Genomic DNA, 14,603 nt, shown 5'->3' on the forward strand with positions numbered 1-14,603 from the left:
CCCTTGGTACCGCGCACAGACTCCCTGGGAGACCAGCACCTCTCCTGTGCACCCAGCTTGGATCTGCGACTCTGAAATCCCCACCCATTTCTCTGGGAACCCTCTGACACAATACATGGCATTTTTAAAAATAAATTCACCACAAATGATTCTGGCTCTTTCTGACTGCACCAGAAAGTGATGCAGCTCTTCTGCACAGCCACCAAAAACATTTGCATCACTGGGAAAATGACTGTGGTCCTGCAGGAAGAAGCTCCTTGTGCACGATTCATTGAAGGGATTTTTATTTCCCATTTGCGGGCTGCTGAGAAGCCGATCCTGATTTCTGCAAATGAATTTGTTATCTGCAAGTGTTCACTGAATAGTTTATGCAAACAAATTTCAGCCCATGGGGTGTTTGCAAACTGTTCATTTCATGGTATGTGATTAGTAGAAATGGTCAGAAAATGGGTGCAAAACAATTTTTACGAGCTGTCCTCAACACCCAGGCTCCTTAAGCCTACATTTGCATCACTGCCTTTTTTTTTTTTTTTTTTTTAACTGGAATTAGAAAAATATTAACTAACACATGATCAGCTGAACTTTTCATGTTTCATGCTTTGTTTCTAGCTAGGAGCTCTAAAAGGAGGGCAGTTGATGTTCACAGAAAGAGCAGCCCTTTCTGAAATGCACTGATTAACAGAAAGCCAAGCCTGCCCAAGAACCCCCTCGAAGGACCAGCAGCTGGGAATACAGGCCTGGCTGCGGCTGTCTTGAAGACCATTTTGGAGACAAAACTCTTTTTTGTGAGTGCTGCATCTGCAGCCTTCAGCCAGCCCCATCAGGAGGAACTCGGTGCAGAGGTCTAAGGGATGAAATAAAAATGAAAGGGAAAATGAGTGTCCTCTCCCAAAAGAGCACAAACATCCTGCTTAGGTGCCTCTAAAGAGAGAGGCATAAGCCACCCTGCAGGAACCCCAACCCAGGACCCACTCCTGATACTGGGTCTATGATGAGGTGTCTGGTCTCTGAAGCTGAGGCGGAGACCCTCTCCCACTCCCAGGCTCCAGCAACTGTTCTTCGCTTCCCAAAGCTTTAAATGGAGCACCCCTCTGGTCCCCCTTGCCTGCATTCTGCTTGACATCCTGCAACTTCTGTCCCTTCTCAGATCCCGGCAGCACTCTGCTCACTGCCATGAACCACGGTATCTGTTTGCTTTACTTCTCCTAGAGCTGCGGCATCCATACAGTGCACAGGGTCCCCAGTGCAGGTCCATCCCTTGTGCTGAGAAGGACTGAGGGACATAAAGCTGGTCCTGAATGACCTGGTGGTGATGGCCCAGAGGTGAGACCCTGGGGAAGGGTGGTGCAGAGCTGTCCAGATCCCAGACCATGTGTCCGGGGTAAGCAGAGGGCTCAGAGTGATGGAGGTGGCACAGGCAGCTTGGAGCAGAGTCGGAGGCTTTCCCCGTGGGTTTAACAGCACTAACAGAAAACGGTGCCCGGAAGATTTATTCATTTAACGCATCTGGTAATTACATTTCGGCAGGTGGTATGTGGGGCCTGGATTTGTTCCATGCACACCAGGCTCAGTAAGGCTCCAGTCCCACATTTGATAAATCTCAGAATAGAATAAATAAATAAAATCAACAGTCCCCAGCTGCGAGTGCGGAGGAGGCATATCCTCTCCCCATGCAACATGCTCCCCCTGCCTCCCACACTCTCCTGTACTGGGGCTGTGATTCAGCGCTACACCCCCCCTCCTGTGGTGGGGATTCTCCCTGCTCTGACGGTGTACAGGCACCAGCACACACACTGGTACACGCACCGGCACACGCACTCACGTGAGACAGGATGGAGAGAGGCAGCACGGGTGAAGCAGGGGCACATGGAGCCGTGCCCAGGGCTGGCTCTCCTCTCCTCCCACAGTCATGGGTCTGGCAGGATGCGGACAGCGAGAGACAGCAGGGAAAATGCTGGGGTGGGGAGGGGGGGCAACTAGGGAGGGCAGAGAGAGACGATGGTGTGAGGATGCTGAGTTTAAGCAAAGAAAGTTGAGCCAGGAATTGATGGTGAGAAAGGGGATGGCCTGTAGAGTAATGACAGGCGAGAGCCAGCCAAAGGAGCACATGGGGCAGAGGATGCTGGGGGAGGTGGGTGGGTGGTGATAGCACCAGGAAGCCGTGGAGGGGACATCTCCAGAGCCTGGCTTGGGGGACACCCCTGGGGCCGAGGTACAGCTGGTGCACAGGGCTCCATGGACAAAGTCATGTGGGGTACATCCCAGGAGCTCCTCTGGTGTCCCCATGGTTGCACATGGTGCTGCCCACAACAGCGGGGCAGGACATGGGTGTCAGGGCTCTGGGAGGAGTTGGAGCCTTGTCCCCTCAGGAGCAGGGCTGAGGATGAGGAAGGTTGGGCCACAGCTTCCTCTCCAGGGGATCTCAGACTTTCCAGGCTGTCTGAGCAGGGGGAGCTGGTGGTGCCAGGGTGCAGGCACTTCCCCCCCCCCCCCCCCTCCGCTCTGGGGTCTGCGTGACAGAGGATGCTGTAAGCACAGCTGGATGCTCACAGGGACCGGCCACTCTCAGCTTGTGCTGTCTGCCTGTGCCAGGGGTCTCCATGGGGTGCTGGGGGTATCCTGCATGGCAGCCATCCAAGGCAGGACCCAGCCAGAGGGGACCATGTCCCACCACCCGGCAAGACGCCAGCGCAAAGACTGCGGCTAGATTTTATTTTTATACTTGACCTCCCTGCCCCCTTTGTAGAAATGACATAATTATGGGGATTTAATGTTCCACTGCTAAATTTCTTCATTTTTCAGGATAATTTCCACTATTTCATCAAGGAATAATTAATTGCATTGTCTTTAATCAGTTGTTTTACAAATCCAGCAGCGCAAGAAATTTTCATAGACAGACAATGCAGGCAGCTGCTCTTCCCTTCTGGGTGCATTAATGAAGTGAAAGAGCTCAAGCTGGAAAAAAATCGGCTGGCAAAAAAAGAAATCTATTGACAGAGAGATTGAAAAGATCACAGTGTAATCCCTTAATGTGTGCGATAGGGAGGGAGAGAGGAGAGATGGAGCCCAGGTGTGAGGGCAGGAGGATGTGGGCTGCTGCGGGTGCTCAGGGCTGCGAAGTCCCTCCTCACCCAGGTCCTTGGCATAAGGCACGTCTGTCATGGATTTAAATATGAGGGGGCACAAGGGTGTCTGCCCACGGAAACGTGTACTTTCACAATAAATGTCTGTGCGTGTGAAGGTGTACATGTACACCTTGATGCACGTATGTTTATCAAAGGTCCAAAACTTGGTTTCTAGAAGGTGTCTGAAAGAAAAACTGAACCCTCCCGACCTTGGGGCAGGATGTGATGGATGAGGTGTTACAACCTCAATGGGGTCAGCACTCCAGCCTGACTTTCCTCTTCTCTCAGTCCTTTCCCTCCTTGTGTTTTCCAGTCAGAGTTGCCCCTCCAGGGCACAGACTGGGCCCTGTGGAGATGCTGGGGATGCTATTGCATCCAGTCCAAAGCTGTTCCTGAAGCATCCCTGGGGTCTTATCTCTGTTCCACTGCCTCAGGGTGCACAGCAGCAGCTCTGGCATCTTCTGCCTGCCCTTGTGCGGTTCCAGGCACGCCGTGCTGTGCTCTTAGCTGGAGCTGGAGGTATAAAAAAGTCAAAGGCAGCAAATGGGTGATGAGACACCCCAGATCGCTGGGCCTTTCCTTGCTCCAGCTTGATGCAAGGCTCAGATACCCCATGTGCATGTGGGAGGGAGGGAGACCTGGTGGTCTTTGTAGACCCCACAGTCTATGAGTGTATCTCCTGGGCACACTTCCCATCTCCTTCACTGTGATTGACCTTCTCCATCCCTTTGCACTGCGTAGTGGATGGTCAAGCAAGACAGGGCAGTTACACGCTGCTGAGCTCTGGGCATGGCCCCATACCACAGGGCTTGGGTGGATATTCAGCCCTCCCCAGGGAGCACCGATGCCAGGGTCCAGTACTTTGATCTGGCTGGTGAGCTAATGAACTCACTGCAAACTGCAGCTGTGAATTTGTCATCCTCAAGGCTGGAGAGATGACAGGCCAGCTCCTGTAACAAGCTGCTGCCTCCAACCAGCCCAGCGCCAGGACACTGCCCAGCCCAGACACCTCTTCGCCTCCCGGGCACGGCAGTGCTGAGGTCTGGCTGTGATACCATGTGTCAGCAGCTGAGCCATCCAGGGGGACCAGGACACCATTCCCATTGCTGAGCTGGGGTGTGCACTTCTCTGCATCTCACTGTCCAATATATTCACTATTCTAGTTCTTGCACAGCATGTGCCATCACAAAATCCAAGCATGCTTTACAAAGCGGGTCATAAAGCTTACCCCAAAACACTATGCAAGGCTCTGCACAGCATGCTCGGTATTTTTGGCACAGGTACAAGTGTGGTGATAATTCAGGGTGCTCTGTAATAGGTCAACAGCCCTGCAGGGGCCAAATAACCTTGCTTTAGCTCAATTCAGTTAGGGTGAAGGGCCAGGCCAAGGCCAGGAGATTGTCAAGGCAGGGAAAGGCTTTCTCTCAGCCCTACTTTGATTTCAGTTGGAAAGCAATTAGATGGATGTATCTGAGGAGTGACCCAGGAGGACTGGTGAGGGTGCATGCAGCAGCATTTCTAACTGAGAAGGGCCAAACCACACTGCCGCATCCAGCTCCGGCAGCTCTGCTCCACGCATTATTGGACACGAGTTTTTCTTTCTGATGAGAAGATGCACAACACTCATGCCCTGAACTTTTGGGAATTTTTTTGTGTCCAGAGACACTTCCCCAGCCTGAGAGGGGTCTGACACCAGACATGGGTAGCTAAGGATATTGCTGCTTCAGCCCTTACAGTGCCCTGGCCAGCTGGCCCAGGGTGCTAGCTGAGAGATGGTCCAGCTGAAAGGACATGAAAGGCTGTGCCCTGGAGAAACCTCTGGACCAAGTAGTCCTTCTGGGGCTGGCTTGAAATCACAAGGGATCACAGATATTTATCTGTAAGAGAGAGAAGGGGACAGAGCTGCAAAAGCAGTGCACGTTGCGGTTTCCAGATGGTTTAAAGCATGTCTGTTTGCATATATGTGAAGGAAAAGGATCAGGGTTGCTGTGGTTTTCCCTTTGTATCTGTTGCAATCAGGTATCTGAAGGATTTCCCTAGAGGCCTCAGCAACAGTTAAAAAGAAACTGGTGTTAGGAGAAAGGCCCCTGTTCATACAAGGAAGGTCGTTGTCAGGCACTGGAAGAGACACGTGTCTATGTGAGCAGGGTCTGGGGGCATCTCTCCTCCACAACCAGAGACAAGCAGCTGCAGCAGAGATAAGAAAAAGATAAGGACCCCTCTTCCGTCCCTCCTGCCCTTGCTCAGGTGGAGAAGGAATAAGCAAGGGTTTTAATCCTGCTTATCTAGGAAGACTGGGAGAAGCTGGCTTGCTTTTCACCAGCCTGGTGGGAGCAGTGCCATGCAGAGATGAGAACAGCCCAGCAGAGAAGCAGGACAGCATCTGTCCTAATTTGGAAGCAGCGTGTGTTGATAAGGGAGAGCAATGGTAATGGGAGGAGGCGCTGAGGATGCAAGAGCATGGAGGAAAGCTGCAAGGCTAAGGACACCCCAGGCTTTCCTCAGCTGAGCTCTGTAGTACCTTGTGCTGCTGAAAACGGGCGAATTGAATTGCCTGCATGTGGATGACAATGTGGGCAGGCGTGTGCATTGATGCTACAGCTTGGAGCCTCAGCAGGCAGAGAACTGGCCGGAGACTGCAACGAGGTTGCAGCAAGTAGGAAACTGCAGGTGCCAGGGCTTCGCCTGGGGTGGGTTTGTGTGAACGTTTGTGCCACAATGGTTTCCTGGCACAAAAGCAATACCGAAGTTGCATACACACATGCCCAGGAGGACTGAATTCCTAATTCGCCTTCATGAATATTCACGCTAAGTACCAGTGCATTCTCCAATCCAACCCTGGCAGCAGAGCCATGTGATTTAACATGACTGATTACCATGTGGCCAGCACAGCTCAAAGAGCCCACACTAAATACCCACAGGATCCACAGAGTTAAATTATTTGAAGGAAAATAAAACCCTCACATAATTTTCTGTAACAATCACTACAATCACAAGCAGCTTGTAAATATTCTGTGCATGAAAAGGAGCTGATTTTCTCTGGGGAACTTCCTACTCTGGTCTCAGAATAAGCCTCCTAAAGCAAGACCTTCAACAGGTTTCCGTATTAGAAGTGTGTTCTTTGTTATTAAACTACTTTATACAGTTATCACCCCAAACTCCTCTGCAGCGCAAACATATCATTCCTGGGAGAAGCTGTCAGTGGAGTGCCAAACTACAGCATGCAATTAAAGCCCTAAACAATACAACACAATAAATCACTGGCGCTATGGCCGGTCAGTGTCACCAAGCATGGAGTAAAGATCTTAATTACATTTAGACCAAACAAGTATTAGATTATTTATGGGATACTGTAAGTGCTTGACAATGGGTAGAAAGTCATTCCACACGCATCCCTGGGCATTTCAGAGTCCGGATGAAGAGGCAGAGAAGGAGAGGGAGAGAAGTAGAGCCAATATCCATCACGAAGCAGTATTGGAAGGGAAAGAACTGTTGCTTTAAATAAGGCCCAATTGCATCATCAATTTAAAAGCAATAGCAGCAGCATCTGAAGAAAGCAGCAGCTGCCACAGGTGGCCAAACAGCTGGAGAGCTGCCAGCACCCACAGGAGCCACCAGAAACCTTGGTACTTTGTCACACTACGGCACGTTTTTAACCCTTCCACACCAGAGCCCCCTGCTTTGCAACATCCAGGGCTGGAAGGAGCCATGCTGCACCCAGGGGCTCTGCAGGAGCTCTGGGGGCTGCTGGGCGCTGTGTGGGGCAAGGCAGGATAGGGCTCCGTTCCGTACATTACCCAGCACTCCCTGTGGCTCACAGCTGGATTTTAGCACTTTCCAGATGTGGCCAGGACCTGGAGGACGCAACCTGGCTGAGATCTGCATCCACCTCCGGCCACGGACCATTTCAGGGCTGGCGGATCCTCCAGAGCGATGCCATGTTTAAGGCCCAGTTTAGTGTGTCTTTTCTGTCCAGTGGCTCTGGAAAGCAGCGAGTCTTCTTTGCTCAGGATGACAATTTCAGAAAGATTTGTGCTTTGCTCCCAGGCTGTTTAGGCATGGGAATCTTTCTGGAAGAGCAGTTGCTCACAAGAGCTTTCTCCAGGGAAAGATACAGAGTCATGAATGGGTCTCCCCCACTGCTCTGGGCTGAAACAACCCTCCCTAACACTGTTAAAGGATCCGTAATATTGCATGTTGCTGTGCTACAGACCTGTGCTCCCCTGCCTCTCCAGGCTATGCCACTGGGTCAGGATGTCAGAGGATGCCCGTCCGTGTCGGCACATCCTGTGCTATGTGGCTGGGCTCACCCCACACCTGATCCCCCCATGTGACCTCATGCCACGAAGGCTTGTGGGTGCAGTGTGCAGTGCTTGTGCCCGCATGCATCAGGGAAGGGATGGAGCAGGGCAGCCGTGGTGATGCAGATGGGCTCCACAGCAGGATACTCTGAGGACAGACAGCTCAGCCAGACCACAGTGTGCTGCAGAGAGCTCCAGGTCACTCAGGTCCCTGGCTGTAATGTGAATGTCGTGAACATCACAACCATCACCCCTGCCCACATTCAGGAACCCCCTATACCAAACCCCAGGGAGTGACAAGCAGTGAACTGTCTGCAGCCTGGCCCCAGCTGCAGTGATGGTGCCCAGCCGCTGTCTCGTTGATTTGCCCCACGGGCTTGTCTGCTGGTGTACGGCACAGCGCCATGGTGCTGCATGCTCAGCCCTGGGTGCCAGAGGTGGTGGCAGAACAAGGGCTGGCTGTCCGAGAGACTCCTGCTTTGGGTCTAAATCCTCCCTCTGCCAACCCCCACAGCCTAGGGCAGGTCAGCAGGGTCGGGTTTGTCTGACTGCATGCAGACAGCAGCAGCAGCACCCCTTGCCCAGACAGCCGTCAGTCCACAGAGGGATGGCTGCTGGGGCGCGCTTCAGCTCATGGCTGTCCAAAGTAGGTCAAATGAGTCTGTTCTACCAGCAACTATTTATTGCTATTGACCCTCCAGCATGGGACATCTACTCGCAGCTGAGCTGCCTCAGATCAGGCAAGGTGATCACACCCTACATCACCAGGAGCCTCTGGCCCTTCTGCGTACAATCATTTGACTCCCTCTCCACCCCCTCCATGTCTGAGTGCTCGGAAGTGAACACAGGGTTTGCCAAGCTCCTCACGCCCTGACTGTGAGCTTAGGAGAAATTCCAGGCATCAACTTTGTGTTTCTTGTAGCACAGATCAGACGCTCTGGCCCAGCATTTCGAACCAAGAAGTGTAGCATGGGCAGCGCCATTCATGCCTGCAGAACTGAGGACCATGTGCATCAGCAGTGGGCCACATCGCCCATAAAATATGCATAAGGGACAACTTCCAGATGTGTCCATTCCTAGTGTCACTTTCTTAACCCAGTTGAACCAAATTTGCTCCTTCTGCTCGGCCATGGGATCCTGGGTGTGGAGCTAGCGTTGTGGGGCAGCCCCATGCCAGCACCTGCAGATGGGGAAGCAGCTGGGCTGTTTGCAGAGGTGAGGACAGGTCCGTTCCCGGGTATGGGAAAAGCCATGAGCGAGGCAAGCGTGCCAGGGAGGGGGATGACACAAAGCCCTAATTGCAGGGCAGACTGATTATGCTGACAAGCCCAGCTGATCTCAGGAACTGGTTCAAGGCCACGAGGTGGCCAAAGCTCCTGATTGATGCCAAGGTCATGGGAAGGTACAGGGAGGGGGAGGAACTGCAGCCCGCTCATTGCTGGGGATTATTCACCAGTGCTGGACCAGGAGCAACCAGCGGGCTCCTTGTCTGGGCCAGTCGATGCCCACAGCCAGCCGGGGCTGGGCGATGCCCCAGCAGAGCCTTGTCTGCATGCTGGACCCCTCTTACATGGTGCAGCACTGTGAGGAATTGGTAGTTAATGCTCTTTCCCCACCCACCCACCCCTTTTTTTTTATCCCCCCACCTTTCTGTCTCAGCAGCCGACAGGCAGTAAAAGACCCTTTGCAGTTGTCAAGGCAACGCCGTATCACGAAGACGGTGCCGTGAAGTGGCAGCAGCCAAGGGCTCAGCTCTCCATCTCTGCCGCTTCCCTCTCGAGGCCGCGGTGCTGCTGCCGGCGATGCTGCTCGGCGCGGGTAGCAGCCACTGGCAGGAGGGCAGCTCTGCAGCCCCGGCCCGCTGCTCGCACTGGGGGGGGCTGGCGGGGATGTGAGACCAGCCCCACATGGTCCCTGCCCCACTGCCTGCATGCCTCAGGTGCCAGCTCTGCCCAGACCCATCTTCCCCACAGCTCAGTCACCCCACTCCAGTCACCAGCCTGCACCAAAGGCGTCCACTTTGCCATAATGAGCCCCCCATGAGCCTTCTCCCAGCTGAGCCAATCCCTGCGGTTTAATGGGGGGCTGTTTGTGTCCTGTGGAGTCACCAGGCCCACCACAAGCCCTGTTGGTGTCCGTGCTGGGAACGTGCCACAGGTAGAGATGAACCCTGCTTTGGACAGCCTGGCAGGAGCCATCCCTACAGCTCACGCCTTTCCCAGCCTGCAGAGTGACTGCGGCAGGGATCCTGTTGTTTGTCCTTCTGTGGGTATTTTTCCAGGGGGAGATGCACCCTCTCCATCCTCCCACCATCCCCACTGCAGGCAAGAGCACCCCTCCTGCTGGAGAAACCAACAGCATCTTCTGGGCATGGTGAAGCAGGTGGATGAGGCTTTGCAGGCTGTCTCTTACAAGCCAGGCTCCCCAAAGAGAAAGACAAAATCTGAGGACAAGGAGAGTTTCACCTGACAGCAGCCCTCCCGGAAAGAGGTTCTGGAAATTCTGGATGCCTCTGGAGATGAGCAAGGAGGGGAGGGGCATCCCCTGGATGGAAAGGTGTGGATGGGCTGATGCTCGTGGCTCCATGGTATATGCCTGGTGCAGGGCTCCCCACGTCCCAGCCAGCCAGAGCACTCACACCTCTCACAGCTCTCAGGCTCTGGTCTGAACCATGTGCCTGGCCCCAGCACATCCTGCACTGGCTTGGCCCGGGTGCCCCAGGAGGACCAGCCAGAGGCATCTCAGCCCATCACCATGAGGTGCTGCCTGGAGTGCGTCAGGCACACTGAGAGCGGAGCCACGCTCCCTCGCCGGCTGCGGGAGCTGGCACTGGCAGCCACGGTGCCCGCATGCTGCCTGCGGCATGTAAACAGCCAGAAGGAAGGTGGCACGTGGTTGCCCATGGCTGCCAGCAAGGCTCCTTCTGGCAGAGCTGGTGGGGGGAACCATGCACCCCCCTTAGGTGCTCACAGCCACATCCAAGCTTGTCCTTCTGCCTCCCCCAAAGCAGGATAAGCAGCCCCCATCCCACCGCCTTGTGCACTGGAACGAAGCTCTGCAGGCTGGCACAGAGCAGCACCTGCACCCTCAGCACTCTGGGCTGTGCTCTCCAGGGCACCTTTGCAGAGTCCCAGTGCAGAAGTGCAGTGGGAGCCCTGGGAGCCTGGCACCACCGCTGAGTCCTGCTGTCGACACCTCCAAGGGTCACGGTTGGCTCCTGTTAGATGGGGAGCTGAACACATGCTCAGGTCTCTGCTCAGTGCAGGGTGCTGTGGGGCCAGCCACGCACCATGAAAAGAGGCTGGGAGGTCATTCTCATGGGAGCAGGAGTTCTGGAGCAGGGCGGTGCAGTCACAGAGCCCGTGGAGATGGGTAAGGGCCACAAGCTTTCGTCTCAGGCCAGGCACCCAGCATGCCCGTCTCCCCACATCATCCCGTCTGATGCTCCCATGCTGGCATGTTTCCCAGCACCCCGAGAGAAAGGTGCTAAACTGGGACCCATGAGCCCAGCCAGCCTGGGTGCTAAAAGTGCTTGGTGAAGGGGCTGCAGGAGCAGATGCTCATCCTTGATACGTTTGGCATTTTCTGTTGCTTTTGACTCCAGGGAAATGATTGCTGTGCTCTAAGGGATCTATAAATAGACATTGCCCACTAACCTCTGCTCCCCAGGAAGCCAGCAGTGTGGCAGGAACACAGTAACTGCTGCCAGAGCTGATGCCCCAGCCTCCACCTGGGTCAGCGCTCTCTGCCAGGCTCCCCAGGCCTGCTCAGCCTTCCTTTGCCTTGGAGGAGGGAAGGAGACCAAGGGAATTATTTTTTCTGAGGTAAGCAGTGTCTGGGATGGTTTTGGAGAAAGGAGGATGACAGACAGCATCTCTTTGTGGTGCAGAGGCACTCCAGGGTGGAATTGGCCCTGGTGTCACATCACTCCTGGCTGAAGTCCCCTCCCCACAGGAGTACTTTGCCCTGCCTGGGCTAGGGGCTGCCCGTGCATCCCTGTGCCAGCACGCAGACAGTGGGCAGACACTAAGGGTCCTGGCAGAGCTCTCCCCACTGTGCTGAGTGCTCTTCAGGCAGCTGCCTGCTGTGGAGCCACTTCCCTGGTAGCAGGCATGGACATCTCCCCACTTTGCCACTCTCCCCTTTGGGAAAAGGGGTGGAAGGAAGAGGAGAAGCAAAGGAACTGATTGCTTCTGCTCTGACAGCCCCAGGCAGCCCCAGCACCTGGGCTGTCCTGGAAGATGCTGTGGGGCATCCTCTTCTTGGGACTTGTGTCTCTTCCCTGTTGGAAGGGATGTGGGCAGAGGGTGTTTAAAGAAACCTTCACACCAGTTGTCTGGGCATTCCAACCCTGCAGAGATGTGGCCATGCAGGGGGCCCCCATGGGGGCAGCAATGGCAGCAGGCTTTCTGCACACTCAGGCAGGAATGGGCTTCATGTCCCCTAGCCCCACATCACAGGGGTGCAGGACCTTCCATGCTGGAGGTCTCTGCCCATGTCTCACCTGTCCTTTCTCACTCTACAGTTGCTGAGTCGCGTGCCATGCCAGAGCCAGGCAAAGGGCCAGGTTCCTCCTGGAGTGACCTTTGGAGGGGCAAACACACCTTCCTGGCTGAAAATAATGAAAGAGTGTTCCCTTCTGGAGTTACGGAGCAAGGGCCAAGTCCTCAGCTTGATGCGCAGGCACACATATCTTTGCGCTAGCACCAACCCCATGAAGGGCTCATCCAGAAGCTTTCCACAACTTCACTATCCCAAAATTGAAAATTACAAGCCAGGGAAATTGGAAAGTTGTTAGAGTGAATGCCAACTGGATCTGAGCTCTTAAATCACTTGGGCTCAGACTTTGAAAGGATTCAAACCCACTGTCTCCTCCGGGGGCTATACACAACAACCACATAGCAGCCAGCCTGGCTGGAGCTGTGTCTGCAGCGTGCCTGAGCCCTTGGTGAGTCTCTCCTTCTGGCCATGTGCCCAGCAGTCCCAAGCCTTTCCTTCCACATCCATCTGCTCCTGGAGGGCTGCTCCTGCCCCAGCACGTGTGCTACCTGACAGACTTCAAACAGCCTCCCCGAGTCTCAGGGGAGATGCTGGGAGGTGACACCTTCCCCATGTGGGACCATCACTCCACCGTAACCACAGCTGGGGTGAAAATGGCTATTCCTTCTCATGAAATGGTCAGACATTTCAAAAGCAGCCCCAGGCAGAAGAGGGATGAAAGCCACACTTTTTTTCCATGAGAAATGACAGCGCCAAAGAGGAACCCAGAATCAGCCAGCACCTGGAGACTCTCTGGCATGTAGGATGCAGGTTCAAGTGTTCGTGAATGCCAGGATCTCCACTCCTACCAGCCCGGAGGTCTGGGGCCAGCAAGGGACACAGCCCATGAAGATGCTCTTCCCCAGCAGCGGTTCAGCTCTGGGGACCTGTTTTGGGCACAGTTTCCTAGGGTTGCACCAGGCGTTTCTCTGGATCAGACGGGACAGCGATTCCCCCATTGTAAACCATGCAGGTGCTTTTGGCAGGGCCAAGCTCTGCTCTTGCTGGCCACAGTCAGTGAGGACCTCGGATGGATTGGCGCAGCTGCCAGGGACAGGCAGGATGTGGCCGGTGGGTGAGTCCTTGGCGGAGTGCCTTTCCAGGAGGGCGAGGGAGGCGGATGTTGGCAGTGGGAGGCTTTCGTTAATGCATCTCCCACTGTGTCCCTGCCCAGATGACGAGCTTCCTCAGAAAGGAGGGGAGAGGACGACCTCCCCACCCTGCCAGCTTGGAAAACCTTACCCAAGCGATGCCAGGATGTGTTGTATCCTGTTGCCATGGCAACTGACATCTTACGATGCTGAAGCAGGCGTATGCGGAGTCATGCCACATGAATCATGCGAATCATCTGACCTCTGCGTGACAGGGACAGACAAAGAGCAGAGATGCGCTTGTCGGGGCTGACCCCTCAGATTGCACTCAGTCACTACGGCAGAGAGGGGTGCAGGGGAGGGTAGATGGCACTGGTGCAGGCAGCAGCACCGAGCCCACCTTCAGCATGAATCCAGAGCCTGGTGCAGCCCAGCCTGAGGGACACCAGAGGCAGGAACCTGCAGGAACCCAGAGCATCCTTGTTCTGGGACTGTGTGGGGTAATGAGCACAGAGGGGCTGCACAGTGCAAGCCCCATGCACTGGGCTGGGCAGAGGAGCTGGCGGCATCCCCTTCTGCAGTGCAGGGACAATCCTGACTGGTGCTGGGCATCTCCCGCTCCCTGCACTGGCTGCCTTTGCAGCTTCACTCATCCTCAGAAAACCAGACCAGAGGATTCTCCCTAGAAACTCCAAAAGAAGGTTAGACCCATCTGGTTTTGCTGCCTGGCTTGGGAAGTGACCGGGCACACCCACTGTGGCAGACATGTGGCTTTATGGGGTTGTTCACCCAGGGTGTACAACCAAGGGTCCCTTTCCAAGTCCTGGATGTCCACACGTTCCCGACAACAGGCACAGGGCTGTGCTAACCAAGAGCGACTTGTTCCTCCTTGGATGCTTGGCACAGGGGACCACTCTCTGTGGTCAGATTTGAGAGAGGAGGAGTCTGCTTCCATCTGTCACGTTATTTATGTGACGCCTACCAGGCATCAGGGTCAAGGAGTCCGATTTTTTCCATCTCAACTTGTTAGAGAGCTGAAATATTTTCAACCCAGCAGTGGAATATTACCCCCTCCTCCCAGATAGAGTGATTACAGTTTTCCTTCAAAAAAGTAGAATGAAAATTAGCTTGTGAGTTTGCTATAATTTCATCTCCCTTCATCTTTTCTTGGGGTGAAAAAAGGCATGGAAAGGGAGAAGGTTTGAGGGGGGAAAGAAAAAAAGTCTAACACCCAAAATCTGTATTTAATTTTATGAAAAGTTCCAGGGGGAGAAAGTGCTCCTGTACATTTCTTTCCTTTCAAAATATGTAAAGTTTTTACCAACCAGCCTCATGTGAGAGAAAAGCAACACAGGCGTTCCCCAGTCAGCCTCTCTGGGAACAATGGTTCTTTCTGTCAGTAGTGAATCTAAATAGAAATGTATTTTCTAGCAAAAATGTCCTTATGGTAGAGTCTTCCCCATGTCACAGAAGTATTTTGCACCCTGAAGCCCTGGTTTACAAACAGAGTTGTTTCTCCAGTCAGGAACAGACATGCTACCAAGGGA

The sequence above is a fragment of the Falco naumanni genome, chromosome 3 (assembly GCF_017639655.2).
Source record: "Falco naumanni isolate bFalNau1 chromosome 3, bFalNau1.pat, whole genome shotgun sequence".
NCBI lineage: Eukaryota > Metazoa > Chordata > Aves > Falconiformes > Falconidae > Falco > Falco naumanni.